This window comes from Liolophura sinensis, chromosome 11 (genome assembly GCF_032854445.1).
Source record: "Liolophura sinensis isolate JHLJ2023 chromosome 11, CUHK_Ljap_v2, whole genome shotgun sequence".
Taxonomy (NCBI): domain Eukaryota; kingdom Metazoa; phylum Mollusca; class Polyplacophora; order Chitonida; family Chitonidae; genus Liolophura; species Liolophura sinensis.
This window is the reverse complement of record NC_088305.1, coordinates 2,357,282-2,370,797: the sequence shown is the minus strand read 5'-3', so window position 1 is coordinate 2,370,797 and position 13,516 is coordinate 2,357,282. Positions and strand designations below refer to the sequence as shown.

The window sequence follows — 13,516 nt, the reverse complement described above, 5'->3', positions numbered from 1 at the left end:
ATATTTCATTTATACGACGGCGGTCAGCGTTAAGGAAACCGGGCAGGGCCAGACAGAAACCCACGATCAACAGCGGGTTGCTGCCAGACCATTCTACGTACGACCGTGTATAGACTAACTGGACCTAAACGCCGAGCGACCGCCTTGGTGAGAGGTTCTTGGGTCGTTGTACTGCGTTAGTACGCTTAACCACCAGGCCACAGAGGCCCCTAAACATCCTTGGAGAATGTTAATGACAACAGCAATCAATCAGTCCGTCAATCAGACTTCACCTGGGTGTGGGTGAAACGACCAGACAATATATAACCGCCTTCAATATTGCCCACTACATACCAGCCAGCCCCTGGCACGTAGTGCTCCATCTTATAATAAAGTGCCGTACAGCACGTCTGTGTTTCGTTTGAGTGTGGGACAAGCTATAGTGCAAAAGGTTACATACACAGTATGTATAACACCAGATGGTAGTTATACCCCGATGACGGACTAGACCCGCTGTGTGTGATACACACAAGCTCTAAGTTTATATGGAAGGTTGACGGCTCAAGCAAAGGGCACTGATCTGTCACAATTACATGACTTTTAAAGACGCTAAAAAAGTAATCTGCTAAATCTAACCGAAACTTGTTGTTTGAGTGATCCTAGAATGCATTCTGTTATTGTGGAAGATTATTCTGTTATTGTGGAAGATTATTCTGTTAAATACAGCTCATTTATTCTATTCAGTACACAGCTCAGTATAAACATCGTATCCGGATAATATGTTAAATATAACACAAAATAATGTTGTAAAAACAGACTACATTTTAGTATCACTAAGACAACAGAATTTCTGCTAACATTAACAGATTATTGTTTTAGTGTAGATGTACGTACCTGTCTGCCTACTATATGTGTTACTGTATGACCTAAAATACAGGCCCCTAAATAAGTCCCGTCGAAAATGATAATAAAGCCGCAAATATAATCCGAGGGATGCATTATAGTCCCATAATCTTCAAAACAGAACGCCCGTGTGGGTGAAACGATCCGTTATATCTCCCCAGGGATATCCTATTACTTCGTGTGGGACTTCGGCCAGTTGGCTAAATCTTCTGCGAGTTGAACGGGCCAGAAATCTGTATGGGCCGCCGTGACTGCACGGTGCACAAGACGGGAGTTCACCGGGCGAGAGGGCGGTGCAGTGAAGGGGCCACAGGATACCCGAGGTCCCATACTCCCCTGATCGATAAACTTGGCAAGGGCCGATTAGAAACAGTGAGGGCTACAGTGGTGGAAAAAGCCAGAACTACCAAATTACCGCGCTGGCATACAAGAACGACTGACTAGGTCTACATACAGCTGCATGATAATGCGGATTGGTAATTTACCAAGCCGTGCAGAGCTGGACTGACATACTACGAACATAGCCCGAGGCCTGTACGGGGGTATGGCATGCTATATGCTGGAGTGCGGGTACTAGAAAATTACACTACTTCGGCCCAGCGGTTGAAAAGTTATTGAGAGAGTAGGCCCATATCTTAGCTTAGGTCTATAACCAGAGCTTTTGTATAGTCGGTCCTACAACCTCTGCCCGTGGACTGGTGCCAAATCAAAGGGAGGTTTAGTCGACTATGTTCTAACAGAGAGACTATGAGATGAGTATAGCGGCTGAGTTGTTGGATTGGTCGGAGGTACCATGCCCGTCCGGTAGCTTACACGTTGTCGTGCTCCGCAGACAGATCCGCGCACTATACAAGCCTGGTGAACTAGCGGCTGTTTCTTACATCGTCACTTGGCACAGATAACACGTGTGTGGAGATAGAGAGAGAGAGAGCTCGGGGAGTTTAACGTGATGGTTTCTACATACATATAATAGGCGTACAAGCACCACGTGTTGATATGGTTTATATATAGGACTGTACAAAGATCTGATGATATATAGGAAAACCAAGGCTTAAAAACAACCAGGATGGTTTTTGCGGGACTACGCTGTTTTTTTTACCGAGAAGGAAGGAATTAAAAGTTGTTACCTCTCTAAGTTCAGTTCTGTGTGGATTTTTACCTGACCGGCGCACTTCTGGTTCTCTGGAGACGGATAATTACCCAAGGGGTGGTCACGATGGAGAGGGATCGGGCGAATAGCCTGGTTGGGTTGAGGCTCGTCCTGCCCCTTGTCTTGGCCGTGGCAGTCATCGATGCTGTCCGTAAGTAGAGTTTAATATTTCATTATGGTTATGACATGTATCCGTACTTTCTTCTGTACTCAGCGTGGTGTGCTATAAATAGACCTTGCCGAGTGGTTCTGTTGCATCGTGATAACTACGTTATATGATGACATTTAAAAAGTGGGGGAAAGTTATATGAGATAACATCAAGCCAAGAAAGCAGACATTATCTACATTGCATACATGCATGGTCTACATCATAAAATAAACAGCTGACATTTGGACGCAGATCAATACTTTGTAATTATAATTAGTGGATAATGGTAGATAGGATGATGCACATACAAGTAGAATGTAACACCAATATGTACGAAATGCTATACGCAAGAATCGCCACGACAGGGCTGAAATATCGCCTGTGTGGCGTTTAACCGTAATCATTCACTCTACACTTCAGGATGAATATATGGCCTTGTCCTTTGCTTTGAGTAGGAATGCGTCCTGCGTGTTGGCCAGTGTATAGTACAAGTATTATCCAAAGCTATCGGTGTGAGTTCAAGTCCGGCTCACGCTGGTTTCCTATCCGGTCTCCAGAAAGGTCTGACAGCAACCTGCGGATGGGCGTGGGTTTTTCCTGTGCTTTGCCCGGTTTCCTCTCATCATAATGCTGGCCGCCGTCGCATAAATGAAATATTACTGAGTACGGTGTAAAACACCAATCAAGTAAATAAATATCGTACGGAAATAGAAGATCCATGTTCACTGTACTATACGTTGGGTTATCAGAAGTTCATTAAACATAAATAGGCTTTTGATGAGTGAAGATAAACGCATGTTCACTCTATTGGGCAGTGGATTATATCAGAAGTCCAATAACCATAACTGAACTTTCATCAGTGTACATAAGCTTGCGGAAGTTTATCACGAAATCAAATGTATGATATCACATATACATGCCTGTGTGTTTAAACGAAGCTCTTAGTTGGTACACACCGTCACAAATAACTCCGTTACATTTCTGGGCCCATATTTATCGAACATCTTAAGGCTTAATTAAAAAATTCAAACACACCTACGATTACAAGGCTTTGCGCTTGGAAGTTTAAAATTTGCTTACAGATTCTTTTCTGTAGAACAATGTACCCACCACAATTTGAGCTCTTTCCTGTTCGGAGTTTGGCTTATTAAGCACTTGTACTTTATGATCCAAATCTTAAGCTGCTGGATATATTCGAGCTTGATATATATGACCACACTGCATAGGTCGCATGCATTGATTGTCCACTTGGTCCATATCAAAAGGAATGAATGAATGAATGATTAGGGCTCAACGCCACATCGGCAATTTTGCAGCCATATCGTGGCGAAATATCAAAAGGAAGTCTACGGCGAATATATCATACCCGCTATTTGACCACACGTGCGCTGGGAATACATATTCATAAATTCTCGTCTACCATGAGGGTGTGTGTATGTCTTTATTCCCGGGGCTAATATCAGGAAGGAGAAAGGACAATGTGACAAACAGACGAGGCTGGGCTGTGAGATACACGCTGTATAGGAGTCTAACACATTTATTGTCCACGTGTCCCACTGATGCGTAACCTCAATGACAGATATATGGTACTGGAGGTAACATGAAAAATGCATCTTATACATAAGATCTGCTGACAGTTCGTTTATACATTTCTTCCCAACAATGTCCTTCAAAAGGGCTGTTCAGAAGCAAAAACCACAGGGGCCAAATTTCCTACGAAAACAAATAAGCTTGCCTTTTTACATTACGTTTCCAATTTAATTCCATCCTCAAATCGATTTCTTCTTTTACTACAAATTTTAAAGGTTGACATTCTTTTCTTAAACTGTCAAAAAGCCTACTATTTGTAGGTTGTCTTTATTTTGTCTGGATACACCGTCATCGCGTATCGCGCATCGTATACTACTGTACACACAGCGAGCCCACAAAAAACGGTCGCATGCAGCAGAAACCTTTTCATCGCTCACTTGTATGTATTACTGTGTCACAGGCCTGTGTTACAGGCTCTCAGATACAATGTCTGTATGTGGACAATTACATACTCTATGTAACCACCTAGATGCTCTATAGGGCCAGCTGTCTAGGAGGTGTGCTGGCTTCTGCTAAATGACCACTATATTCCTGGGACCAATATGAGCGAACCTACTCAGCGGTTTCCTTTGGACACTGTTCTGTTTCCACTGAAAAGTACGTTGATACAGGTGAAATCCTAGTGACAGAGTAGAGTGCGTTAAAAACCAACCAAACAAACAAATAAAAAATAAGGTATTTATACTTAACTATAACCAATGCTACTAGACAAACTGAGGCAATGAATATCATTTTTTCCCTCATGGAGTGAACCATTGGATCTAACGGTTAGATGGGATTGGTCATTGAGTTATTGGTGGATCAACCAATCAGCCTGTCAATCAAACAGCCTGTCAATCAATCAGTCAGTTCTATTAATCACTTTGAATACAGGTCACACTTATATGGACAAATCTAAAAGGATCTGACACTACACATATCACGTGCAAAGAGGCGCCATCGTCCACAGTAACAGAACGATGGCTTCTGCGCCATGTTGGATGAATACTAGCTTGCATGGATTTATGTGGCATTATTCCTCCACTATGGCCGCTGAAAGTTCTAATCCTCTTTGTAGCGATATGCTAAGCTGGTTGGTCAATTTCCAAGCCACATACCTTTAAACTCACTAAACACATAAGGACTTCTCGGGTCAAATGAGTGTGCGGGTGGCCTAAACGACCTCCCCGGGGATGTGGTATGCCGTATTTATATATTTATTTATTTGATTGACATTTTTACGTCGTTCTTAAGAGCAATGATTACGGTATTGTAAGCTATAGCCCTGAAGCTGAAAGTAGTTTGTGTCCTGAGTGTGTGATAGAGCTCTAAGTAACAGGGTGTAGCTTACGTGTAACTTGATGCCAGACAGTGAATTTATATGGTCGGTTGATTTCGGGGTATCTAGACAAGCTCATGGTCTTCATTCAGGTCCGCGATTTTTTTTCGTAGGCTTACATACCTCGCATGAATAACCCAGTTGTTGAAAATGAGGCGTAACAAGTAATCTGGATCCAGAATGCAATGAGAAGTAGGCCTAACTAGTAACAAACTTGGTCATATGGGCATCTTTAGAAAGGCACAATCACCCAGAGAGAAGTTTGAATAGAGAGCAAAATTTTCCAAGACCAGCCCTGGTCATTGACGTCTGACATATTGTGATTTGTCGCCTGTTATAAATGATCTGGCATCTGTTACTGTATACATGCATGGGCGGGCCCTTGAAAAAAACAAAATGCTTATTTCATCTCTGGACAACAAAAACAAGGGTAATCATGTCATGTCATTTCCGGTCCCGAAGTTAAATGATAGAACCAGCTGAGCTCTCCTCAAGTAACACTTTTTTGGAGTAGGAAGTTGTCGACAATATGAAGAATGTACAGTTTTCTTTTTTTATCTCTGTCTCTATATTACAACCATATGCACGTCTATTAACTTGAGTAGATTCAGCGACGTATATTCTTATACGTCAAAACTTGATACGGTGGACAGTGTGAGGTTCGAACCCTTGCATTCCTTTTGCAGGTGAAGTAGAGAATTTAGTAGATGTATAACAATAAAAAAAATACTGATGTGCGGTCAAGACCCGCGACGCATGCGCATTCAAAAATGCATTCCACTATCAATAGGAAGATGAACACCGTCGCCAAAAACAACAACAACTGTTGGTCACAGCAAAAAAGCGTACAAAAACCTCTGTAGCGTTCTGGAAATCTGGGTCAGCCCCACAAACACGCTTCTGGTAATTACATTTTATTTGTTAATGACACCATTTTTTGGTCGGTTAGAGATATAACCCACTGTGTGTGTAGCTGTCTCGTGGTGAGTTTAACAGGGTTGACGAGAAGTGCCTACATGCACTTCATAAACAAGTCGTGTTTATTTGAGAAGCACACATGCGAAGACGTGATCTGTTTGTTACGACAAAGTTACAGTATCTGTCATGTAAGGTGCATTTATATACTGTGCTGTCCGAAATACGTAACAAAATACGCTATTAATATAAAGACTCCGTACGTGGGAAGGTCTGCCAGCATCCTGCGGATGGTCGTGGACTTCCCCGGGCTCTGCTCGGTTTCCACCCACCATAATGCTGACCGCCGTCGTATAAATGAAACATTCTTGAGTACGGCGTAAAACACCAATCAAATAAATAAATAAATAAATAATATAAAGACTTAAATTAAGGGTCGAAATTTAAGCTGTGTAACGTTGAAACAAGGAACTGTGTTACCCCTAAAACAGGCTTACTGCACAATGCGAACTTTCGTAGACTGATTGATTGTTGTCTGATGACATACCCCAGAATTTATCGCTAATAAGCTGAAGGCATGTAGTTTTATGTGTGTATAGGAAATGCCGGCGTAAACCACCAACTTTTGGCAAATAACTGACGAACTTACCTGTGACGTACGGATATTCATACCACACCGGTGGAGGGCAAGTGGTCATCTGTTCAGACGGCGTCAGAATAATGTGACTGGATTTGTCATGTCTGGTGTCTTCGGCATGATACTTCAGTGGCGGCGGCACTTTGGCGGCATTGCCTAGCCCTGCCACAAGAAGTCACAATATATGTACACACACGTAATGACTCCTCGTGGTTATATGACTGAAAAATTGTTAAGTACGACGTTAAACCCCAAGCATACATACATATATACATACATACATACATACATACATACATACATACGTACATACGTACGTACGTACATACATACATACATACATACATACATACATACATACATACATACATACATACGTACATACATACATACATACATACGTACATACGTACATACATACATACATACATACATACATACGTACGTACGTACATACATACATACATACATACATACATACATACATACATACATACATACATACATTCTATCGGCCTGTGTGTGAAAATCAGCTGAGCCGCCTTGTGGTCAGTGCGGATCTCCAATTGACCTGGAGAACAAATGTTGTCGCCTTGTCCTCTTGTCCCTCTTGCCCCTTGCCCCTCTTGCCCCCCGCCCTTCTTGCCCCCCCCCCCCCCCCCGCCCCTCTTGCCGTTGCGTCCCACCTGCCCCGTCTCCCCTGCCCCCTTTTTCTCTTCCCACCATGCAGATTATATGAGGTTCGTGTATTTATATAGTTTACATGTACATCCGTACCGTTGCAGCAACGTCGGTCTAAAGCTTGTTCTACATCGCAGATTTTGCAATGTGCCCGAGTAGATCAAAAGACCTTTTGTTGTTGTTGTAGTTAATTATTATGATAAACTCAGCCTTTTTGCACGCAAGACCTACTTTTTGGCGAGGCAGAAGAAAACAGCACAGTAATTATAATGCAGTTATACAGATAATAACTAGAGCACTGGTTTCTGTGGTGGTACAGGCATGGAGAATATGGTGTGGCTTTTTGGTAGGAGAACGGAGATATACAGTTATTTTGTGTGAAGAACAGAGTGCTCTGCGTATAGCTAGAGAGGAAGAGAGAGTTGTCGATTTATACTACGTGTCAGTTATGCGTTAACCAATAAAACCCACAGCTTACATAGACTTTGACTTCAGCAACTGAGTTCAGTGATTAAGGGTAAATATTTACCGAGAATGGGGAGGAGGGGTTTCGCTTGCCGGCTCTTGTGGTATTTATTCCCCCTTTATTCTGTTATTAGGGCCTGTATTATAGCTGGCATTGAAGTAACGCTTTATCTCTGTAAACATACGTCGATTTCATATAATTACGTTTACAGACATGTGAATTAAGCCTTGTATTTTGTGTAATAATGAGAAAGAGCGATACAGAGTCATGCGTGGTTTGCTTCTCGAACGTTAAACATACAGCAGCTCATGCTGTCTTCCTCTCCGGCCGTACGTGGCAAGGCATGACAGCAGCCTGCGGATGGTCGTGGGTTTTCCCCCGGGGCTGTGCCCGGTTTCCTCCCACCACCCACCATAATGCTGGCCGCCGTCGTAATATGAAAAGTAAAGTGAAATATTCTTAAGTAGGGCGTAAAACACCAATCAAATAAATAGATAAATTAAACATAAAGACACACATGTATGCATAGTGTTTCTCGTTGTTTATAATACAAGAGGGACTTATAGTTTTTACACCCTCTTATTCAAACCTTTTATTCTTATAACCTGATGTCTCTGATATTTTTAATCTTAGATTGTTTGAAAGTTGGCACAGTATTGTTTGACAAAGTTTGCACGGTATGTTTAACAACGTTTGTATTGTATTGTTTTAGCTACGTTCGTACAGTATTGTACACTCAAAATATAATCTGTTAATTTCAACAGAAAGTTGAAAACATAGTATTATAACATAATACTCTGTGATATTCAACATACTATTCTGATAGTCTTATAGAATCTTTATTTTGAATTCATAGAATGTTTGTGCTATAGTTAACAGAATAATCGTCTGCGATATAACAGGTTACATTCTGTTAGCGTCACTCAGACAACAGAATTTCTGTTAAGTTTAACAGACTATTGTTGTAAGAGTAGCAAAGGTGGCACAGTATTGTTTAACAGCGTATCTGACATGTGTAACCAAACTTATACGTGTATAAAATAATTCACACTGAAAACGCGATGCTTTTGAATGACAGCTTTAGTCGGTGTACCATCATATGTAGTGATTGATACAGTTCACCAACTATCTATGTGATATTAATGAGCCTGGACACTCCCGCCGGGACGAATTAAATCCTGGATCTGATACATAAACGGAAACGGCCGGTAATAAAAATGACGTGGACAGGAATGTTAATACAATAGCCCATCAATCATACACAAAGAATACAGCGTGAACAATCCGTTGTCACGAGGGAAGCTTTTATTGCCGAATCATCCATGGATGTGGCGAAGCGATGAATGGGTACTTTTATCCGCTTAGGAGATTTTGCTCCACTTTTATTGCTGTTGTGAACTGTCTAACCGGTCCGATGAGCTGTAAATAAAGCTGCGTCAAGTTTGCATTTGTAACGGTGTGGTCGTAACATAAAAAAACACAACACTGTGTTGCTGTAAAGCATCTCTTTCCAATCGGTGGATTAGCGAAAGAGGAACTAATTATATTTCCAATGAATCCCAGTAATTTGCATTTTTTCTACCTCTTTTTTCTGTTTTATTTTTTAAACCTACACTGTCTCGATTAGCACTGAAGTTATTAACAATATTAAAAACATATAACTTCTTTTATAATTAATACATGAGTACGGCGAAAAACACCAATCAAATAAATACATAAATAAATATAATTTCTATGAAGGTGAACTACCCGGATTGGCTTCGCGTTGTTTAGTACAATATTTCTTATTACCGGTACACCTTGTGTGACTACACATTTGCCATAAGGCATTTTATTATTACGTTGTTTTATTACACTTTTGCTGTTTTTGTTCTGTCACACGACCAGACATGTTGACCTTTGACCTACATGTGATGATATATCAATTATTCGGACAAATCCTAGATATGAGCATAGTAATGAGATACCACTATATCGGCACAATCATAAACCTGAACATTGTGCTCAGAAGGAAGGTAAGAACTTAGATACTGTATGCACGAATACGTATTATGCCTTAGCTACAACTGCATGTGTGCAGATAATAATTTGCGTTTAGTCGACCAGCAGTGTGATAAGATTTGTAGGACGTCCGCTCAAAAGGTGCACTTTTGAGTGAGTGAGTGAGTGAGTGAGTGAGTGCTTAGGGTTTAAGTTCGTACTTAACAATTTTTTAGACGTATGACGACGAAGGAGTGCTTTAAGTGCATGTACATGTAAAATGCCTCCTTGTTGTAGGACGGATTTCCACGGCTGTTTTATCTAGTGCTGCTTCTACGAAACGACTTACCGAAGGCAAGTAAACTGCCTCAAACTAGCCCGTTATACTGATACCGGTTAACCAGTTGTTGCACTAATGCTGAACACCAAGCGAGGAAGCTACAACTTCCTCTTTTAAGGTCTTAGGTGTGAAGCGACCCAGGGTGGGCGTTAGAGGAAACAGCTGTCTTTGCAGCTAATTGCCGGCGTAAGTACTTTATGCCCAGGTAAGACACACCTGAGCTGTCTGGGAGATCTTAAGGATTGCAATCAGCAGGTAAACCGTTCAGCACTTTAGCTATTGCAGGTAAAGTTTTAATGGGGTTTTGTCATGCGATACCTGGGTTGTTAATAAGCGCGTCATGGGTCAGGTAACAGCCCAGATTTACAGGTACATTTACAGGTAAGCCGTCTTACCTGGCGAATTTGAAAGGGCAGTGAGCTGAAATATGATACTTTACGTATATTACTTTAACATCGCCCGCACACCTGTCAATCTGTTATCGGTACCACGGCGAGCAGCGGGCAAAGCTGCTGGGTGGAGACCTATATTGTGTCTGTCACATGTATTGGCCTTCATGTCCTCATACTTGGAGCCAGTCGATTCAATTAAGCATGCAGGTCGATTTTTAAGATATTCAGTATCCAATGAATATTCATCAACGGTGTTTAAATCTAAAATACATTGATTCTGTGTTATACTACAGCAACACTTCCTAGGCAGATTAAAATATCTGTCCATATACATGAATTGCATTATCCCCTCCCCCACTCTCCCACACCCCGGAAGTCACAATTATGGGACAAACAGCTGTGGGTAGAGTCACTAGGCTGGGCTGCTAAAATGAGACAGTTAGATGCTAAATCGGGACCGGATGTTGATGTTTTGTGAGGCACTTATTTAATTGGACAGGACGAGACGCAAAAGACAAACGTTCTCGCAGTGCTGTGTTTGTAGGTATAGTGGCCGTAAAACAGACAGCATCAGCCGTCGTGGAGGATTCCACTCCCTTCATAGCAGGACCTGCCTTCTGTTTGAAAGAAAGCGGGAAATAGTAGATGTGAACACCAGATTGCCTAATTGCATCCGTATTTTATTACGTTTTCGTCTGTTGTTACAGAGTTATCAGTTTTGGTCGTCACAATACATTATAGGCCTACTTTGGGTTTTGGCACTATATTCAGTCTTTGTGCTTGTCATGATATACTTTGATTTGGGTTTTGACACGATGTTCTGTGTGAGAGTTTTTCTCACTATATTCGGTGTTTGTCACAACATACTCTGATCTGGTTTTTAACGATGACCAGTTGTATGCAATTTGGTAACGAAGCACTCATGGTATTGAAAAGAGAGCACTCTGGCTCGGACCCTAGTCGCCTTTCACCTCTTCTGAGAGAGTAATTAGCGAATACTGTATGATGCAGTTCTATTGCCTTATATATTTTTCGATGGCGAAGTGCGAAACATCGGGTGCGTTATAATTATTATCTTTTACAGAATGCAATGTTAAGGCGCTATGGTATTCATAGTTTATTGCCCAATGCTTTGTTTGCATTGCGTGTATCGACAGTTTTGTCAGAATTATTGACTTTATCTGAATTTGTGGGTCAAAGGACACGGCACCTAACCAGTGTGATAGCAGAAGTATAATAGTAGCGCAGTATAAGATATTTTATCGCAATGTTTCCCCGTAAAGGAAATTCTCATATTTCGTTTTTGAAAGTAATAAAACCTAACGACGTCATCAGGAGAGTGGGTGTATGAAGAAGTTTATGTCGGGAATTGTCAAAGGCACGCACCCAGCGTATACATATAGGTATCTAAGCCACCCCTGGGGCTTCATCCGTCATCCCTCCCTTTGACCACCTCGTCTATCCCCTATCCCCCAGTCCTACTCCCTTTCGACCTCCTTCATCAAGGCAATGTTTATGTTCCCGTCCTACTCTCAACCCTACAACACTGGGAGGCACAATCAGCGCGAGGCTCCAAAAACAATGTCTTCTCGTCTTTCAGCTGTTATCAAAGTGGGCCATTCTCGATCCCCTCTCCCCTTTAGAAAGCGTGGGTGGCGGGACAGAGTGCCTCCTGGCCAAACAGGTTAGCTTGGCTAGTGGCGGGACAGAGTGCATCCTGGCCAAACAGGCCAAAGATAATCCAGTCTTTATAAAACGGAATCTTATTTTAGGCGCAAGTTTTCTGATATCCCAGAGTTTAACAATTAGACTATTGTCTGAAGCGATGCCTGCAGGCGTTTAACAAATGTCGAATGTCTTTGGATGTAGATAAACTTCGATCAGAGAACACGTTTGAGAAATGAATTCGAAGCTCTTGGAAGATGGATTGAATCTGGGTCAAAGTTGATAGTTATCCCCCATTACGTTTCTTTCCGCAGATGTTTTCTTTTCCTCCCCTCTCTCAACCAGACTCACACTCCCCCCCCCCCTACCCCCCTTGTCACCTACCATTTTTTACTCTGTCGTGTCGATTTCGGTTGTCTCAAGAAAAAATGGCATCAGATTTATGCTCCAAGATAAACATCAGGTTAGCTTGGCTAGTGGCTCATAAACAACTATGCCCCTTCGTGCTCACATGTCACGTTGTGGTTGTCTCTCGGAGAGAACCTCTTAGGAACCCCGGCGAATGAGGTTATGAGGTTGACAGACATGCATCGCGGTGACCGAGATCATCAGCCAGATGTTGACATAGCGTCTTTTGCCATGCTGTCCGCCTGGTGCTTCGCCTCGGGTTTCTCCGTAACGAGCTCTCCTTGATCTCTGCTACACTTCCGGTGGACATATTGACGCAATTTATAGCTTTGGTAACATGATAATTCATGTGGACATTCTGCCTGCTAATAAAAGAAAAACAACGTCTTCTGTAGCAATTTTATTTTTGAAAGAATCCACATGCCTGCAGCCGAGGTCGAGCTTGCTGTTGAGAGAGATCGAGATATTGTGTTTGAAATTGATACCTTATAGCAGACGACAGTTTTGAGACAGTGTGGCAGCGTATATCACTGCCCCGACGCGTTCCCCGTTTTCAGCGATTCAGAAAAGACAGATGTTGCCTAGCTGTGTGATTGCTACGAAGCTAATGAAATATCAACACGGCCTATGTCACCCGAGTTAGTGTACAGTAGACAAAACCACAAAAAGGCACAGCAGAATCGCTTCCTTCCCAACAGGCACATTGCAGATGTAAACAGAAGAGAAGTTTAACAGAATTTGCGGGAGACTGTAACCCGTGATAAGGTGTTAGAACAACCCAGTAAATTGGCGCTCTTAAAGAAATGACGACAATTGTTCAATCGTCTTTCTGTATGACCGAAATCGTCCGTAGGATCTTCAACGAAGACAGACGAGTGGATACTATATCGTATAAACAGGCAAAGGCTCTGCGAAGTTAAATAAAGCAAAGTTACAAAAACCC

General features: G+C 42.0%; 1 protein-coding gene across 1 annotated transcript in view; it reads left to right on the top strand.

Annotated features, from left to right (window-relative positions):
* Positions 1-1,155: 1,155 nt before the first annotated feature.
* The window catches only part of LOC135477441 (uncharacterized), a 56,490-nt gene continuing 44,129 nt past the window's right edge, over positions 1,156-13,516 (top strand). The window contains exon 1 of the mRNA XM_064757542.1: positions 1,156-2,183. The gene's annotated coding sequence lies outside the window, so the exon portion shown is untranslated. The remainder of the gene's footprint in view (positions 2,184-13,516) is intronic.